Source organism: Aquila chrysaetos, chromosome 7 (genome assembly GCF_900496995.4).
Source record: "Aquila chrysaetos chrysaetos chromosome 7, bAquChr1.4, whole genome shotgun sequence".
NCBI lineage: Eukaryota > Metazoa > Chordata > Aves > Accipitriformes > Accipitridae > Aquila > Aquila chrysaetos.
Genome location: NC_044010.1, coordinates 39,783,095 through 39,802,213, shown reverse-complemented (window position 1 = coordinate 39,802,213; position 19,119 = coordinate 39,783,095). Strand labels below are relative to the sequence as shown.

Below are 19,119 nucleotides of genomic sequence, written 5' to 3'. Positions count from 1 at the left end.
CCTCTATTTTTTCAGTTTATCAAGATTATTGTTCATTCTAATCCTGTCCTCAAGCATACTGGCCATTTCTCCACATATTATCTGACAATGTAATAAGCATATTTTCCATGTTATCACTCACTGAATGGACCAGGACTACAGACAAATCCACCAGAAGCTCTTCTGACAGTGAGATATTGATAACTGCTCTCTACACATCTCTTGCTCTTCCTCTTCATTAAGTGGTAGAAAGACCATTCCTAGGTCTTCCTCTAATCGTTAACATGGTTATAGAATGACTTCTTGTTACCCTTTTTGTTTGCACTCTCTCTGCATGTTGCTGTTCTATAATCTTTCTGATTAGATCCCTCACACCCGCCCCATTTTTTCATACTCATCTTCACTTATCTGACAGAGTTTCCTATTTCTGTATTCCTTTTTCTTTTCTTTAAGAGCTCATGATTTTGTTAAGATGATTTCTTACCACTCTTCTTTCAGCCGTGAAGATGCAAACTGTGGAATGCTTAAGCTCTCACCATTGGATCCAGCTCCAACGTGGTTATGAGTTACAAAAGAATAATATGACCTTTCTCAGGGTTGCTGAATATTACAAAGTAAAAGCAAGATGAGAAGGGTGTACCTTTACCAAAAATTAGCTTGAAGTTTAAGTCCACTTTTGCTCCTGCTTCTGACCACATATCAATTATTTGCTAATATGGCTGTTAGCCATGTAGAAACAAGCTAGCATTACCCAAACAGCAATTATCCTCCGGTGTCATCCTACAATTTCCTCAGATATCCAGAAACAATAGTTAAGACATTTCAAAATAAACTGTGAATGAACACATGCAAGCCACTAATTCTCTGCAATGCTAAGAAGGATAAGCCTCAGAGCTGAAGGCAAATGTTTACATCACTGATGCTGATACAGAAGCTCAAACTTTGTGATTTCATGCAGGCTTGGGTGCAGTCACCTGAAAGCCTCTCATTCGCTAACACACTTACTCAGTAACACAAGGAGTTAGCGCTTCACCAGGGGGTCCTCTGCTTGCTGTCTTTCCCAATGCTGATAGTCACATCGTTTCTAACATCGCTCCTTTTCAACTAATCAGTTAGGTTAGCCATAGATAGCTGTGAAAAAAATTGCTGATTTAAACTGGAGAGTGAATCCAGTGTGGGCAAAATTGAGATGTCAGGGCCTGGAGTGCCCCAGTGCCCTGCAGCACCTGCACCGGGAGCGGGGACCGGCTCTGAGATGATGGTGGTAGAGAAAGCCATGGGGAGGCAAGGACGAGCATCCGGAAGCCTCATCGGTGGCTTCTATCCTGCTCCAGAAGGCCTCTGGGGGTGTTTTCTATCCCCCCTGCTACCCACTGCTCCCTGGTCCTCACCTGGTGGCATTTGCTTGCTGCATCCTGGTATTGTAAATCAGGCCACCACCCTTGTATTGCAGCTAGACCTGTTCTACATGTACAGAGTTTCTCATATCTCTCTCTTCTCTTTTAATCAAAACATGTACAATTTGGTTCAAAACACAAGACTTGTCCCAGTCCTATGTTTCAGACCCACTGCTATAGTCTTTGCCCCTGCAAAACCCTCATTTACATGGAGTTCTGGTCTGGAGACAGAAGCACAAACCAGCTGAGGCAAGAAGGTGCCACTGGATATCCTCCAGTCCAAATCTCTACTCAGAGCAGGTTGCTCAAGGCCATGCCCAGTCAGGTTTTGAGTATCTCCAAGAATGGACTCCACAGCCTCTCTGGGCAGCCTGCGCCAGTGTTAGATAACCCTCACCATAAAAAACATTTTCTCTTATATTTAAATGGAATTTTCTGTATTTCAGTTTGTGCCGTTGTCTCTTGTCCTGTCACTGGGCACCACTAAGAAGAGCCTGGCTTCACCTTCTATGGGATAAACATACCATCAGATATTTATAGACATAGATAAGATTCCCCTGAGCATTCCCTTCTCCAGGCTGAGCGGTCGCAGCTCTCTCAATCTCTCCACATATGACAGATGCTCCAGTCCCTCACCATCTTCATGGCCTTCACTGGACTCTCTCCAGTAAGTTCATGTCTCCCTCATACTGTGGGGAATAGAGCTGGACCCAGCACTCCAAATGGGTGTCACCAGGGTCGAGCTGAGGGGAAGGATCACCTCCCTCTGTCACCTGCTGGTGATGCTCTGCCTAATGCGGATGAGGATGCTGTTGGCCGCCTTTGCCGCAAGGGCACACGGCACATGGCATGGTCAGCTTGGCGTTCACCAGGACTCCCAGGTCCTTTTCTGCCAAGATGCTTTCCAGCAGGTTGGTTGTACAGTGTTATTCCTCCTCAGGGGCAGGACTTGTCACTTCCCTTTGTTCGACATCCTGAGACTTGTGTTGGCCCATCCCTCTAGCCTGCCAAGGTCCCTCTGAATGGCAAGACACCCATCTGGTCTATCAATCAGTCACTCATCCCAAGAGACCTATTATTCTGCCCAGGAAAGAAGTGGGGTCTTCTAATAAGGTCTCTCATTTAGCAGAACTATAGCACAACAGAGGATTTTGCCACCATTGTGTTGTGGGTGAATTCAAGACTTACGTACTTGGAGGACTGTACAGAATAAATATAATTCTCCTTAGGCTTTTGTTAACAATCAGAAGGTACACAGTGCTGCATCTTATAAGATCATGTCAGTGGAATTCTGACAGCCTGAAGTAACAAAGTGCTAAATAAGTCAATTTCCAGTCATTTAAATTTATGTTGGATTTTATACTTGGGATATTTGCTCTTTTTGTATGCTTGCCTTGTTGCTAAATGTGTGTATCAAATATATATTACAAACAGCATAACAGAGTTTAAGAAAAAAATGCATTGCAAGGATGCAATTTTGTTTAGATGTTCTAGAAAGACACTATAAACCACAGAAAAGTAATCTGAGTTGCTTGTGATGTTACAGGGATGCTGAGATTGCTAGAACAGCCCTGTTAAACATAGTTGCTTATTTATTTTTTATATCAAATGGACTTTTAAAAGCTTTGTATGGTGTTATAAAATGAAAATTCAGTCATCTATTTCCTGTTCTCCCTCTTTTCTTAACAGTATGGAAATGTAATCCAAACTCACAGGGTAGAGACTAGCAGTGTGAATCCAAAATACTTATTTCCACAAATATAGGAACTGGAATTCTCCTAACAGTTGTCAGACTCTTAAGAGTGGTATTATTTCATCAGCTATTTGTTTTTCTTCCAGGATGTTAGTCTGAATATTCTCACATCCTTATCCAATGAAAAACAAAGCTACACAGCAGCCCTGATTAGAAAGTTGCTTATTTTGTTGCCACAGTAGGGATCTAGGCACATAATCTTCAGTTCCAAGGTTTACCACTATCTTAACTTGCAGACTTATATCATACAATGCTGGGGGGTTTGTGGCTGCTAATGTGTAGGGAAGAACTGCACAGCTAAAGCACCCGATTTGTTTTCCTATATTTCCCTTTATTTGTTTGTTTTTCTTTTCCCCTTTATTTGTTTCAACACCACAGAAGGAATTATGAGATATAGGATACTCAGGATCAGAAAAATAATTATGGCACTTTCATAGGTCACATGGAGGCCACCAGTCAAACTAAAATATACATTATAAAAACAACGGTATAGGATTTACATGCAGCCTGTTCTCCTTACTGCCGGTTATAGAATAGAAATACACTTGCAATTATTTTGTAATATTTGGCTTTGATCAATAGCACACTTGTGTGGTCTACAGCAATTCAGGTGAGTACCCTCACAGATCCAAAATTGTGCTTTCTAAACAATTCACAATACAACTGGAACACACATCAAATCCTGTCAGTGTTTGGGAAGGGAGTGTAGCAAATCATAAATTAATTTCTGAAAGCACAAAGCCATTTAGATGTGAGTGGTCAGTCATTCAGAACACTAAACATTCCAATGTCGCTGTGCTGGAATAATAAAGGATTATAAAAAAATCTAAAATATTTGAATCGAGTTAATGTATTACACAGTGATATTTAAACACACTTGAAAATAGCCCAAGAGTGTATAATTCATTAATGTGGTATAAATTCACACAATGCAGCAAGCAACTGCTTAGTGAAGCCTGTCTGCTGATCTGAAGATTTTGCGAGGCAATGCTTCAGTGCAGAAGCAGGGTTAAGGGTCATTACAAGACAACACACTCAGCTCCTGGGGAACATTACTCATCAATGCTGCCATTACAGACCAACTCCCCTGTCTGATTAAGAGGCAACTTTAATGAGCCCTAAAGAGAAGCTAATCTAGCCCTACATGGCTAAGAGGAATTCTGCTCCAGTCCAGGATCTCAAGGCAGACGGACTGGAGGGGAGAAATAGCTAAATACACTGGAAAATACTGTACAATTCCCCGCAGTGATTATTGCTTCTTTGTGCCCTCAGAAGTTTCAAAATGAGATGGCAAAACAAGACCAAAGGATAAAAGGAGAAGGGAAAGTCTGTGTTGTTTTCTTGTTATCAGACTAGCCCTTTCAGTGCTGAAATTTGTCATTTGTCAGGAGATGAGGAAAAGTCACCGAGCAGGAAATGTTGAGTAATGAGGATACTGGATCTGTGTCTGACACAGCAATTCAGAAACCTCTCGGTTTTACCTTTGCTTGCTTTGTTTGATGACAAAGAGATAATAAACCAGTTACATTTATGTGAAAGTGTGACATCCAGGGAAATGCTTTAGTGCAAGGTACAATTTAGCTGTGCAAACACAATGCACAGCATAAACAGGAAAACTTAATATGTGAGTTTGAAAGACAGAACCCATAATAAACCTGCACTATTCTTAGCAGTAAATGATACTTTATATATTTCCCCTTTTCTTGTTTCAAGGAAGTTCTGTATTTAAAAGTATCTTTACTTGTATCATATTATACACATAAAAAAGGAAGACTTTGTAAGGCACATGTTCTTTATATGTGTACATTGTGCCTAAATTTAGGGTATATACTATACCATATTTTTCTAGAAAACAGTACAGTATCACAGATATTGTGCTAGCTACAATTCTGCTTCCTTCCATTTTTTAAAGTCCTGTCAGTTCTTTTACTGAGATAGGTTTTGGACTTCCATCTCCCTTCAGCTGGAATTCTTGTTTCTCCCACTCCTTGTCCTGCTCCTGGGCTGCATGATAATGATCATTATTTCACCCCAGAATGGTCTGGCTGTATTCTCACTGTTGTACCTTTTTTCTTCAGGATTTAGGAGTGGGCCTCCTAAAGGTACCCTGGGCTTACAAGCCTATGACAATCTTTTTAAAAACAAATGACTGTTTACTCTTAGAGAAGAAAGCAGATACAACATAAAATTTCAACATTATTTACATTCCACAACAAAAGTCAGGGAGAAACTGAGGTTTAAGACTTTTTCATGAAAACTGTCATTCAGCTTAACAGGAAGTTAGGACCTTCAGGTGGGTTTACTGCTGCTGTTCCAGTGAATACTTAATTACTTATATAAAGTGAGACATCTCCAAGAAGCAGGACCTAAATGTTTCCCCACCTCATGTATGAGAAGTAGAAGAGCAGAGATTTGAATTTGTTTTCAAAAATCCAAGTAAAGTACCTAAACAGCAAATCTATTACTCATACTAATGAGTCTCTGTCTGGAAATCCCACCTTGGAACCAAGATACCCCTCCCATTTTAAATTTTATTAAACTATATCCTTAAAAATTGATTCCTTTCTGAGGAGAAAGTCTACATAACTGTAAGATTCCCCAATGAGTTCTACTTAAGGATTGGTCTGCTTTTATGCCTCCACTCCTTTCAGCAAGGCTCAATGACAGTTTGCTCTCTTCCAACATGGCTGTGACATTTCTTGTCCTCTGTTCACAGAGTCTTTTTTAACTTTTTCATTGCCCTTTTGAGCTTTTGGCTCTAAGCCTTCACAAACAAACTCTGCAATGTGTCTGGAATCAAGGAAGAAAGTACTGCCCAATTATTAAGTTAAATATTGCCTCCTAGCCCTTATAAAGAAATTTTTCATCTATTGCCTTTCCTGGTTATTTCCCAACCACCTGCTATTAAGTTAAACAGATATGGTCAAATGCTATGTATTCAAACAGGATGTGGCAAGCATTTGTAAATTATTACAGAAAAACTCCCTACCTTCCAAAGAAAGGCAGATGTAAATTCACAACTCTTGGAGACCCAACCTACAATAGTGCGTGCCTGTCTCCATTGTCCAGCCAAACTGCAGGGGGATCGTTTCCTTCGTTCCTTAAAGATTAATTTAACAATCGTCAAAGCTTCTCCTTTCTCCACAACAGAGTTTCTGAGTCAGATTTCTTGTCTCTTTTTGCCTATCCTGATTAGCTGCATTTGATACAGATTTGCCAAATCTTTTTTTCCTTATTTTGCAGTCTTCTACATTCCAAACAGCTTTCCACTACAAGAACCATACTTTTGCTGTACTTTCACATTCACCTGCCTCCTAATGGATCTGAGCTTCCACACAAGTTGCTGAACAGCCCCTTCCCACAGATATTTCAGGAGGTAGTGGCAACAGGTTCCTTTTCTTTCTGCTAAAAACTCTCTGGTGCTCTTTCTCAGGCCTTGCCTACACACATGCCTTTGACTTCTCCTCCTCTTTTCTTCACATAGTGCACATCTCCTGTTTCGAGACTTCCAGAGGTCTGCAAGATGCTAAGGGGGTGATGTTAGAGGTGCATGGAAGAGCTGGGCAGTTCGCCACAAACAAGTTTCAGGGGGGTGTGTGGACACTGGAGCTCTCACCTCTAACCTCATCATTGAGAAGGACCACAGTTTGCCATTTTGCCTGCTATGTATTTGGAAGAAATCAGACTGATGCCTTAGTTGATGGGAATAACAAAGAATGGGGGCCCCTGGAAAGTGTTTTGTCATTAGGCATCATGGCATTAGAATCAGGTGTCAAGACACTGAAGAAAATGTTAAGCCCTAGATTCAGAATGGGCCAACCTTGGCAGCATTGGGATTAGGAGCCAAATCCAAGTTTCGTGACTCAGACATACACACATCCTAAACTCCAAATGCTGCAGGCACACACCACATACCTCTGCACAAGCAGTTGCTTTCCGCCTTTCATTCTCTCTAACAACAGCAATTTGCCAGACAATTTCCAGATTACAGCCAACTACGGGGAAAGGACAGGAAGGAGGACCTACAACAGCTGCTGCCTCACGTAGTAGAACGGAAGAGACTGAGATGAGGAGAGCGGACTGCCTCTGCTGCTGCTGTCTTGTGAGACAGCCAGAACGAGCCACTAGATATTCCCACTCTCACTTACCAGCAGGGAGGATAGCATCAACAGTACCTGCATCAGGCTGTGGCAGGCAGGAAGAAAGATTCAGCCTTTTACATGAAAATTGGTCCCAATCACCTACAAGTAAATGCAAAAGGTCAGATAAGACCATCCCGAGGAAGGCACCTTACTCTCTCAAGCAACCTAATGAAGCTTGCCACTATATTTTGTTCATCCCATGGAAATTTCAAGCAGTATTATTTTAGTAGAAACTTGAGGCCATAATTCTGGAGAATATTCTAGTCTAAGATACAGACAGTTTCTAAAATTTGTACCTTTCCCATCATTTACTTAGTAAAATACTTTTAAAGTTGCAGCTGAGTCATAAAATGCCTTGTCTTTTATTTTTATTTTTATTGTGTTTAAAACTAATCGGTATCTGTATATTAAATTACAAAATACAGTTTCATTTCAGAAAATAAATAAATCATTAGATTAGTGAATTATGTGTCTACAACTCAAAAAAGACGTTCTGATGATTCAGAGCAAACAGTAAATAGAATATAGTTATCTGTATTTCAAAAGCAATTACAACACCATAATTTAAAATGTACCTTTTGTTCTAAATGTATTTGAGTCTTCTCTGAATTCCTTCTTCATAGCACTGAAGATGCTTTTCTAGTCCTAAAAAGTATTATCAACATAAGCAATAATAGTGTTTTTCTCACTGATGCAACTGTTACTGGATGCAAAAAAAGAAACTTTTCTTTTGGAAAAGAGAAATTGAGCTAAAAGTCTGTGAATATTGCATATAAAATTTCATATTTTGATCTTCAGTTTTGAATTGCTATCGGCAAAACTTAAAAATTCCTTGAAACGTCAGACTCTCAGCATTTGAAAATCATATGGTTTTTGTCATGCCACGTGGGCAGTCCTTAACATGTCACTGTTCTCTTGGCAAACATTTTACTACTTTGGCTGCAGACAAGGGGCAACTGAAACAACTTAGAGTAACTTCAAAACAATTTTATGTTCTTCCAGTAATGAAACTATATCAGTGTAGGTTAGTGTTCAGGACAAACTCAAATGCCTGGTGATTGTTGTAATTTATGAAAATTGCTCATACCCTGAGGTAGTTTTTGCAACCAGGGATTGCTGGAGTTTAGAAACGACTCAGGAATAACCTCTTTTGTCTCCGCAGATGGCTGAAAGTGTATATCACTTACAAAGGTGATAATTCTCAAGAGATCAAATGGGTTTACAACAACTTTTCCATGTGGAAAATGTCAAAAACTATCATAAGCATATAAGAATCCATGTTCACTAAATATACATCTTACTGTGACAAATGTAATACAAAATGAGACATGAAAATTATTTGGGACATTCTTTTTTTCCTCTCTATACACAGTGTTTACTTGTGCAGTGTGTCTCTGCCTTCTCAGCCTTTCAACCATAAGAGTGTTACACTGCTCATGGTGTTGTATTATAGAGAACATAATACAATTTTATAGTTTTCAAAGCCCCTTCCCTCCTCCCAACTTTGTTTTTTGACCTATAGTCTTGAGTTTATAAAAATCAATGCTTTAAACAAATAAATGAAAATCTAATTATGTAGACAATATTAAATTTTGTTTAGTTGAACCATTCTTTTTTTGATGCAGATTTTGTCCTTCACAGACATGAATGAATGGATAAGAGGGCTTTATTGAAATACTTTTTAATGTCTAACTGGAATTAATTCTGCAGAGTAGTTTTGACTATCAGTTCAACAACACTGGGAAGACTGTCCTCTGTGGAGTGAAGTCTGGTTTGTTTAGAAGAGCTCATACAAAACACCAATGGAGGGTACTAGACTCAGAAACTGAGAAAACTGTGAACTAGGAAAGGTATATTACATATGATACTAATATTAATGATTATCAACTACCTTATCATTTTCTCTCTCTTTAAACTTGATTGTGACCCTGATTGATTCAGCTACATATGAAATTTATATGGAACTTACTGATGACCATTTGTTGTCAGGGCCTCAGCGAACTTTCAAAGAGCAGAGGTGTTTTGCCTCCCATCGATTCAAGAGATTTGAATTTTTAGATAATTCTGTCAAAGTACTGTCAGACATATTAATGTAATTTCTTTTGTTTAAATCCTGATGGTCTTAGTGTCAGGTCTCAGTTGACATATATGAAATCATTAACTTTTAATTATAGGTCAAGATCCATTAAAGAAGCTGAGACATGTCTGAACTATTGCAAACTGTGTCTCATCTTTCTGTTCTCTAAACATCTCTGACTGTACTATTACCTCATTTGTTTTTCTGCTCATTGTCAGTTGTCTATTAATATAAAATTAAAGTTAAAAAGTACTGGTATACAGCATAGTAATCCACTAAAAATTGCAACCACAGAGCATTGACTATGAAGGCAGCAGCAACGTAAACTTCAAAAGACACTGCATATTTATAAGGAGCTTCACTTCCATTTTCATGGAATAAATGGCATTTTACGCTCCACACCATTTAGACCTCAATCTCTCTTCTGGCATGCCAAGCTGTTATTTTTGTGAATTGTTCCTAAGTCATTTATAACCAGGCCACTGCACCACTGAACAACAGCACCTTTGAAGTCAGGTAGGGATTATTCACTCGCTGTGAATTTTCTGAGCTGCTTTATCCTCTTTCCGTATGCATCCATTAAAAGTCATAGAGGCGAAAACAAAGGTACTAAACAAACCTTTCAGCTTCAGATGAAGGACCAAAAGTTAGTTAGCACAAAGTCGGGGCAGCGCAAAAAAACCCAACCTACCCTTAATTTTTAATGTGGAACATTAGGGTTTTAGGGTTCCTGAAACACATCTACCAGGGGGGTGAGATTTGAGTGCACCCAAAGGCTCAGACCTCCTGGAAACAAGACCCGCTGTCCCATGCAGCCACCCTTGGGGACACAACGAAAGGCAAAATTCTAAGTTTTTGTGTCATTTTTAGCTCGAGGGCACAACCCCGGGGGGGGGGGGGGGGGGGGTGGTGACTTCCCTACCACAAGAAAAAGCTGCCTGTACCTATACGGACACACTGACACAAACTTTAGGACTGGAAAGGCCTGAGGCAGCGGTGAGGTTAACTACCGCCGCGCCCGCGTTTCCCACCGTTAACGGGGTCTGCTGGGCCCCGGGCGAGGGAAAGTCCCCAAGGCGGGCGGCGGAAGGGATCACCCTGCGCAGGGGAGGGAGCCGGGGCCCGACCTCCAGCGCAGCTGACCCCCCCGCCCCAGCCCCGCTCGGAAGAGGGTCTGGGCCGCAGGCAGGGCGCAGGAGAGGGGCGGCGGGGGAACGGGCAGCCGCGGCAGGCGAACGGGCAGGCTGGACGGACGGACGGACGGACGGGCGGGACGGACGGGCGGGACGGACGGGCGGCCCCTCAGGCTCGCGCCCCCTCAGGCTCGCCCCGCCTCACGGCCGCCCTCCGCTCGCGGCCCCTGGCGGCCGGTACGGGGAACCGCCCGCGGCGCATGCGCGGCGGCGTCGCCTGCTCCGCCGGGCACGTACCGGAGAGTTGAGGGGCGGCGGCGGCGGCAGCGGGGGGCCGGCAGCATTCGGCCACCTCCGCCGCCCGCATACCGGTCTCCCGGCGGATCGTCGCCTCGGGCGGCAGCGGTGAGTACGGAGCAGCAGCAGCGAGGGAAGTCGGCGCCTCGCTGCCGCGGCGGCTCCCGTCCCGTCCCGTCCCGTCCCGTCCCGTCCCGCGGGCTGGGCCGGGCTGTGGGGCGCAGCGCGGCCGGTGGCGGAGAGCTGGCCGGGCCGGGGCGTCCCGGGAGCGGGCAGCCGCGCCGCAGGGGGAGAAGCGGGGCTGGCCAGCGGTGCCCCCTCGCCTAGCTACGGGGGCAGCCATAGGCACCGGCGCTGCCCCCACCGCAGGGCGGGCAGGGACCCGCGTGGAGTGCCCGGGAAGGGGCTGCCCGGAGCGGGGCCGCGGGGGTGAGCGGGCGGGGCGCTGCCCGGCGGGTGTGCGTGGGGAGGGGGTCTCGCGTGGGGCTGCGCCCGGCGGGGAGGCCCTCGGAGGGGAGAAGGGGTTGAAACGTAGCCGGCCGCCCTCCTCCCCTCGCCGGGCTCCGGCGGCTGCTGGCGGAGCCGCCCGGAAAAGTTCCCTCGAGGGGTTTGTGCCATTTCCAGTTAAGCCAGGGAAAAAAATGTTTTGGCTGTACTTAACAAAGGAAAAATCCTGCCGACTTTCTGTTTTTGAAGGAGGTTGATGGCTGTCTCCAAAATAGGCAGCTAATAATTTTTTCTCTGAAGTTTTAAAAACCACCACCACCAGAGCAAAACCACAAAATAAAACCGCAGCCATCTGAAGCTTTCATGTTCCTGGTAAAACTTTTTTCGCTTTGGAAGGGTCACCCAAAGACTCCATCTGTATTAGATCTGCAGTAGCCAGGGCAGTCACTGGAGGTGAAGCCTTAAGATGCTGAGTGTGGGTAGGTGTATTGCGCCTGTGAGCCTGCTTCTGCAGGGGTCTGATGGACCTCTCCTAGGCCTAACACTGGCAAGGGAGCCATTTATTCATACCCACAGGAAGCAGGAGGAGCACAGGGAGCCTCAATGTCATCACAGTTGACACTGGGATTGAACCTTGCATTGATTGAGGGGTGGAAGAGCAAGCAGTGGCTAGGCTCGTTGGGAGCAAAACAGAGAGGAGTGGAGCCAGTGAGTGAAGGGAAGACTCAACTTGACTGTAACTAAGTGAAGACACTTGAAAGAATCTCAAGTTTTCATAACCCAGTTGTCATAGATAAGTCTGGGGAGAGAAGAGGGACAGTTGTGCAGATGTTGGTGTTCTAGATTGAAATCAACACCTTAAATTTATTATTACTATAGGCTGATGCTGTCACTGGAAAAAAAAAAAATAGTTGTGGTGCTCGTTGCCACCTTCTGTGCCATCTTCTCCTCATGCTGGCACCATTGTTTATACAGCAGTGGGGCGAAGTGGCATGGAGCATTACCCACAGATTCACACTAACCTTTTAAACATTTTTTCTCATTAACCTAGTTAGTACTCCTGTCTGGTTCTCTGCACTACTGTAGGTATGCTCATGCTAGCTCAAGGAAAGATGTGTGATGGGGAGGGAAAGAGTTTATTTTTTTGTATATAAATGAATAAGTATGTATGTAAAAGCACTGGGGTTTTTATGTATGTATGTGTATGTATACACATAGGCACGCACATACCTTCATAAAGGGATTATGCAACTGCAATGTTGCGCATTCTGGGTCTTGTGTTGAACGGAGGGAGTGCCATTGATAAAGTGGTTGTGGGGGAGGTTTACAAGTGCAAGAGGTGACTAGCAGTCTGCGTAGACATCCAGTAAGGGTGAGTTTGCAAGAGTAGCTCTTGCTGGACCAGGGGCGGGAGAGTAGAAGCCAGAGAAGAGGGGATGGGGAGTTTCTGTGTGAGAGTACTGCATGGAAACAGAGGAGTGAGGCTTTTTACTCATCTGTTCAGCCATCCCCAGGCAAAACATGGATTATCCCTTTCTCACGCAAGTTCATCCAGAAATTTGCATCCAGCTAACGTATTAGCTCAAACGGCAAAGCATTGCATCTGGTTATAACGCATATAGGTGTTGAGATTATAACGTGGTGGCATCAGTTTTCTTTTGTTAGAAGTGGATAGTTACACACAGTTAGAGTAACTATACTAATGTTGTCATTTCCAGAAGCACTCACAAATGAAGAAACTGAAGTTTTTTAGTTAGCTTTAATTCAGCCTCTTCATACATCTAGATTGAACTACAGTTTTCTATTGAGCAATAACATACTGTTTGTTGCGTAAAAAATCCTGTTATACTCAAGGTATTAAAGAGATGAAGGATTTTGGTCTTAACCTCATTATTTTGGTTGTGTGACATCAAGACTTATTTCCTGAGCATGACTCAAATCTGTGTTCAAATTCTGCTTTGACTATGGAATTCTAAATTTCCTTGTGTCTTCTACTGTGCTTATCACCTTAATATCTTAGTACTCGACAAATCCCCCCCTTAATTGACAAAACTCTCCTAAGACAAGGAAATAATCATCCTCCCATTCCACATGAAGAATGAAAGATAAAACTATGGAGACCAAATCTGGTCCAGGTAGGATCTGATTTTTTTTCAGGGTATTGAGTTCAGTGTCCTGGTTTATATCAAGTACACAGGTGCAAATAAATTGAATATCTGGTAAGCCTATGCTGCTTTTGCAAGCCGTGCACTCAGATTTTGGGAGAGGCACCCCTAAAATAAAATGCATGTAGTTAGTGTCCACATTAAAACAGCTTTTTTAAGTAATTTATGTAGAGTCCTGAATGAATTCTGTGACAAAAACAGGGATAAAGTATACTTCAGGACAGTGCGAACTTATTTTAGACCACAGTATTGTGAACCATTTTTGTTTGCTGCGTCATTTTAAACAGCTCCCTTTTCCTGTGATCCTCTTTTCCATCATTGTGTCCTGCCTACCTCTGTGACCTCCCTCACTTGTGATAGCATAACCATTTCCATATCCATCTGGTGAGGTGGATCACAGAATTAATCAGGTTGGAAAAAAAATAAATATCTGACTTACTTTTGACTCTTACCTGGCTCTTATAAACAGCTGGATGGACAGGGGAACAAGAGATGCGATTGGTACCGCTGACCTCCAGTATGAGTGCTGAGAAAAACCTAAGCCATTTTGCCTTGCCACTTTCCTCTTCCATTAATCCCATAAATCTTATATGCTTCATTTCTTCCCATTTGCTCAACAAATGACTCCAGGTTCCTATAGGCAAGAATTTTATTTGCTTGCACCATCCCATTAAGAGCTTTTGCTTTCAGTTTCTCAGCTCAGTTCTGAACTTTTCTGCTGCTTTTCATCTTGCTCTTTCATGAATTGCTATCAGATGTGTTTCCAGGATGCTGTCTTTCTCTGGCTCATGTTTCTTTAATTTTTTTTGCTTCAGCCTCCACAGACAATCTACTTTCTTTCCCCCATCCCTTGCTTCCTCTCCTCTTCCACATTATAAACAAAAGCACTTGCAATGTGCAGTAGAGAACAATACAGAACTGGCAAGGGAGTGGATTAAATGACCTAATGTCTAATATCTGTTCTCCTGCCAGCTATTTTTGTTTGAGTTCAGATGTTGGTAACTATTTGACCTTTTAAAATCTAATCTGACAATACCCAGCCCTTTCCTTGTTTACCTTTGTTTTGTTTACTGATTCTTGTTAAGTAAAGTTTGATATACATTTGTGAGGTCTGAAATACACTTAGTCCATTTTCTTGTTGCCAACAGTTTTGATGGTACTGATTATCAAGTGATCTGTGTTTTAATCAAGGTTGCTGAATAGCGTTATTAAAATAGCTACATTTCAAAAGCAAAGCCTGTCTTCATACTGGAAGTTAAATTACATACTAACCACCAAAAATCATACCATATGTTTTGGCTTGCTAAGGAAACATCTGTTGAAAGCTGCTTTATGTGTAGCTCAGGCTATCGCTTATTTTTAATGATAGATAATCATTATGTGAAATGTCTTTTAACTTTGGATAAAAGTTATGGATCTGTTCAGAAATACACTGTAAAATCAGGCAAGAAACATGTTTGCACAGCCCAACATACTGGCATTAGCATCCAGGCCTAAGACTCCTGGACAATATAGTAGCTCAAGAAGTGTTGCCTGTTTTCTAACTAAGAATGCTGCTTTGTGTAATTTTTTTTTTTTTTTTTTGAGAGTATATGTCTTTATATGTGGGAGTGACAGACTATCCTGCAATTGCATCTTGAAAGTTTGGTATCATTCGCATTTTATACATTACATTGTGCTGTGTACCTGCTCGGTGGAGTGTTTCTTTTAAAGCATTTGAATCAACTTTCTCACGTCACTTCTGAAATGACTTTTGAAAGTTGGCGTCTCACATTTTAAGCTCACCCAGTCAACATACTTTAAGTTTTTCAACGTAGTGGTCATCCTGCATGGATATGAGGATATGATTGCTCCAACAGTGGTCAGATTAAGTGATACTAAAATCCAGAGACCGTGTGAAAGGTAGTATTGGAATAGTATATCATAGATAAAACTTTTTAATCCTGGTGAAGTATTCATTTTGTTGCCTGAAACTGCAGAACTTCTATGTTTGCCAGAACTCTAGGGTAGGTGTGGTTTTTTGTTTGTTTGTTTACACCAAGACGTTATACCCTATTGTAATTCTGGATGTTCCTGTTTTGCTGAGCTCTTTGTTTTCCTGTAGTATAAGACTGAATGCCATGGACCAGTTTCAAGATTCACTTTACAGCAATTCCTCATTAAATCCATATTGCCACATTAACTGTTTAATATAACTGTCTAAACTGTGTAATATTTATTATAATTAGCTCTATTGCTAAATGTTTACTACTCGGCATTGAAGAATGATTCCTTTTTGGCTCAAAAAGTGTGAATTTGTTAGCTTGCTGGTGTAAGGCAGTTTATGGGAATGCTACCAGGAAAATTCAGAAATAGTGGCTTCATCAGACATGCATGTGAACTTTTGCACCTGACTGTGCCTCCAGGTTTATCAATGTGCTGTTTACTGACCTTGTATGTATTCTTCAGCTTTTATTTGCAGAATATTACTCTTCAAGCTATTTGCTAAATAAAGCTGGGAAGAGAAGCAACTTTCTGTTCATCTTTCTGTCCCTAGTCTTCATTCTCATGGCTATGGGGAAGGGTTGAATGAGGTCTCAACAGCAGAATTATTGGCTAACTCTCTTGCCTGTCTTTCTATAGATTTCCCCTGTGGCAGCTGAAATGGGCACAGTCTGTGACATTTTATTGCAGAACTGCTGAGCAGTTCTGAGTAGCGCAAATGAAACGGACTCACTGTACTGTTTTCTGTTTGCTACTGTTGGTTATCAGAGCTGTGGGCAGCAGCAAAATAAAGGCATGACTTAGTCTGGAGAACTGAGTGTGTGGCTTTGTAAGCAGCTTAACTGATCTAAGCTTGTCTTGCTGCCTGAAAACAAGAGTTCTTGCTTTTCCCCTCCATACTTTCTAGGTTTTGCATTTTGACTGCTTCCCTTGTACTGGTACTAGCACTCTTAATGCTGTGCAGTCAACTAAACCAAGGAGCTGATTTGTTTTAAAATGAAACCAGTCAAACTAAAACAAGCATACTGACACACACGCACACAAAAGGCTTTCCACTGCGCTACCTCTGGCTGGCCTTGGGGGCTACCAGCTGGACCTTGTATTGACTCAAGGGAGGGAGTGGAACTATGTGGCTGGGGGGGACAACTACCTACTCAGACAGCAGCTTTAGCTCGGATTGATTTAAGTGCTGACTCTGAAACTATCAGTGAAGGAGCAGTGTATCAGTATCTTTCTTTGCTGACATCTTTGAAGAACAGCAGCAAATTGCTCAAGGGGGAAGATACAAGGAAGTCCCTCAAGAGGGCCAAGAACCTGGTGAACAGATCTTGGGGTCAAACTCAGAAAGTGAGAAGGTGAACAAACTCATCTTTTATGGAGAGGCCACTTTACGATGAACTGTAAAGAAGTGCCCAACTACAAGCTTATCAGATCTTCAGTTGTCTCAGAAAAACAAAAGTATCAAAGCACTTTTACTATGGCCATTCTTTAGTAACTCATCTTGGCAAAGGTTTGATCAAAGTTTTCATCTCAATATGAGAAAGAAATTTTTTACAGTGAGATCAATCGTTCACTGGAACAACCTCCACAGGGACATGGTGAAGTCCCCATCACTGGAGGTTTCCAAGATGCAACTGGACAGGGTGCTAGATAACCTCATCTGGGCTGCCTTTCCCACAGGTTGGGAAGATGAAGAACCATGAAGAACCAAGAAGGTTGGACCACATGATCTTTTGAAGTTCCTTCCAACCTGGGCTGCTCTATGTTTCTATGAATTTTTTGTGTGAGTGAAGTGATCTACACCAGAAATACAAAGGTGGAGATGCACCTGCTGGTGGGCAGCATGTCTAGGAAGGTTCTCCAATGACTTCTGCAGTGTATTACATATGTAAATGAATACAGCAGAATTACCAGATTTAAAAAATATCAGTGATGTATTTGTTTCCATTGGAAAACTCCTCTCCTCCTTCACAGTCTCTAGGTGCTGGGGTATGCATACAGCTTCTTGGGGGTGGGGAGGGGCACCCTTTAAATCTTCCAAGAACAAATGTTAGACATGTTAGATCCTGTGGAGGTTCTTCAGTTGTGAATGAAGTTTTCAGGCATTAACTTTATTTTAATTCTGTGTATGCTTTTGATACAATTAAGATAAAGTGAATCTGCAAATACGGTTAACTGCACACAAATTTGTCACATTAATTTGGCATGTCAGTGTTAGGAACTTCAATACGAGTAAAATTTTTCGTGCCTTAAATCTTTTAAAACTGATTTCTAAAGCTAAAACCTTTCTGAATTGTTTCGTTATATAATTTTTTGTGCTTCCTACTCACAGACAGAATGGGTATTGTACTTAATCACTTCATAAGGCGTAGGAGAGCATCAGTAGAATTATTGTTTTAGTTTTGGGAGCTGCTCTAGTGTTTTCACAGTGCTTGAAAGTGTGGAAAACTGTTCATAAGTATGCCCTGATACTTAGTAGTTTTGTGACTGCTGGAACTCATGCAGCTTCGTTTCCTATGGATTTATGCTGTGTGGTTGATAAGTTATAAGCTGTGACTTAAAGCTTTACTGTGGTACTTTATAAATGACAAATTTGAATTAGATACTAATTTGTCTTCCAGACTTTTCTTGAGTTACAATGTTCAGAATGCCTCCCTTCTCTATACAAGTGTGCTTTCTTTAGGGAAACTTCCATGAATTTAAGATTTTCTACTGTTCTGTACTAGTTGGTTGGAAAGGACCAGTGAGTAAAATTGTTGGACTAGAGGACATGAGGAAACCCCATGTAGACACAAAGCCCTTTTACTGAAGGAAAACAATCTCAAAATAGGAAAACTGCGTTAACACCCTTTGGAAAGAAATACTGTTGAAGTTTTCAATTTTTGCATTTCTAGTAATTCTTACAGAATTGTACCCGTTTCAAATAAAAATTGATACTTGATTTCAGTCTTATTAAATCAAATGTAATGTGTTATTGAGACCACAAGGTAACTAAGGAGGGATGCAAAACTAGTTGCCCGATAGGTTGGGTTTGGTGGCAGATATAGTCTAGGAAGTTCATACTTCATTTCTGCAGCCATCTTCGAGAGCAAAGGGGGAGAGGAGGAGAGGGAGGTCAGTGGGAGAGGTGCGAAGCCGTAGTGCAGAGCACAGAACCGCATCAGCCCACATCGGGGGCTCTGGTCCCCAGTAAAGGATGGGTAGCAGTGGTAGGAGGGGAGGAGAAATTTCTTTACTCCTCTTCAAGGCTGAAGCCAAAACATCATGTTTTATTATACTCCAAACATGTAAATCAGCTGGAATACTTTTGTGTGTAGGTTCGTTCAAAAAAAATTAGAAAAAATTAAGTGTAATGCAGTAAAATGCAGTAAAAAAGACAGTCATAATGTGTGCATCTTAACATATTTGGAAATTCAGGTAAAGCTGATGTGAGGGGAAATGGCTGTGGGTGTTGTGAGAGTGGGAAATAGCAGTATTTAAAAAATTCTTCCCCCCCCCCCCCCCAGCCCCGCCCCGGTTTGTAGGGCTGTTTACCCTTCTGTTTTACTGAGGAGTATGACTGCAGCTGTTCTGTGGATTCTGGTGGTGTACACCTTTCTGTGCACTTTCTTTATGCAGTTTCCCAGTGTGACAGAAAACTTCATAAAAATATGTAAAGGAGTTGTGCTTCATTATCTCTTCCCTAGTTACCATATAATTCAGTAAGACGAAATATGTATTTATGACTTTTCCATCACTTCTATGCA

General features: G+C 42.0%; 1 protein-coding gene across 2 annotated transcripts in view; it reads left to right on the top strand.

Moving 5' to 3' along the window:
• The first annotated feature begins 10,778 nt into the window (after positions 1 to 10,778).
• PRRG1 (proline rich and Gla domain 1) overlaps positions 10,779 to 19,119 on the top strand; it is a 34,828-nt gene continuing 26,487 nt past the window's right edge. Inside the window, exon 1 of one of the 2 annotated variants that reach the window (XM_030020495.2) lies at positions 10,779 to 10,886. The gene's annotated coding sequence lies outside the window, so the exon portion shown is untranslated. Of the gene's footprint in view, positions 10,887 to 13,117; positions 13,361 to 19,119 lie in introns of those variants that run through there. The other variant, XM_030020493.2, reaches the window with a different exon arrangement.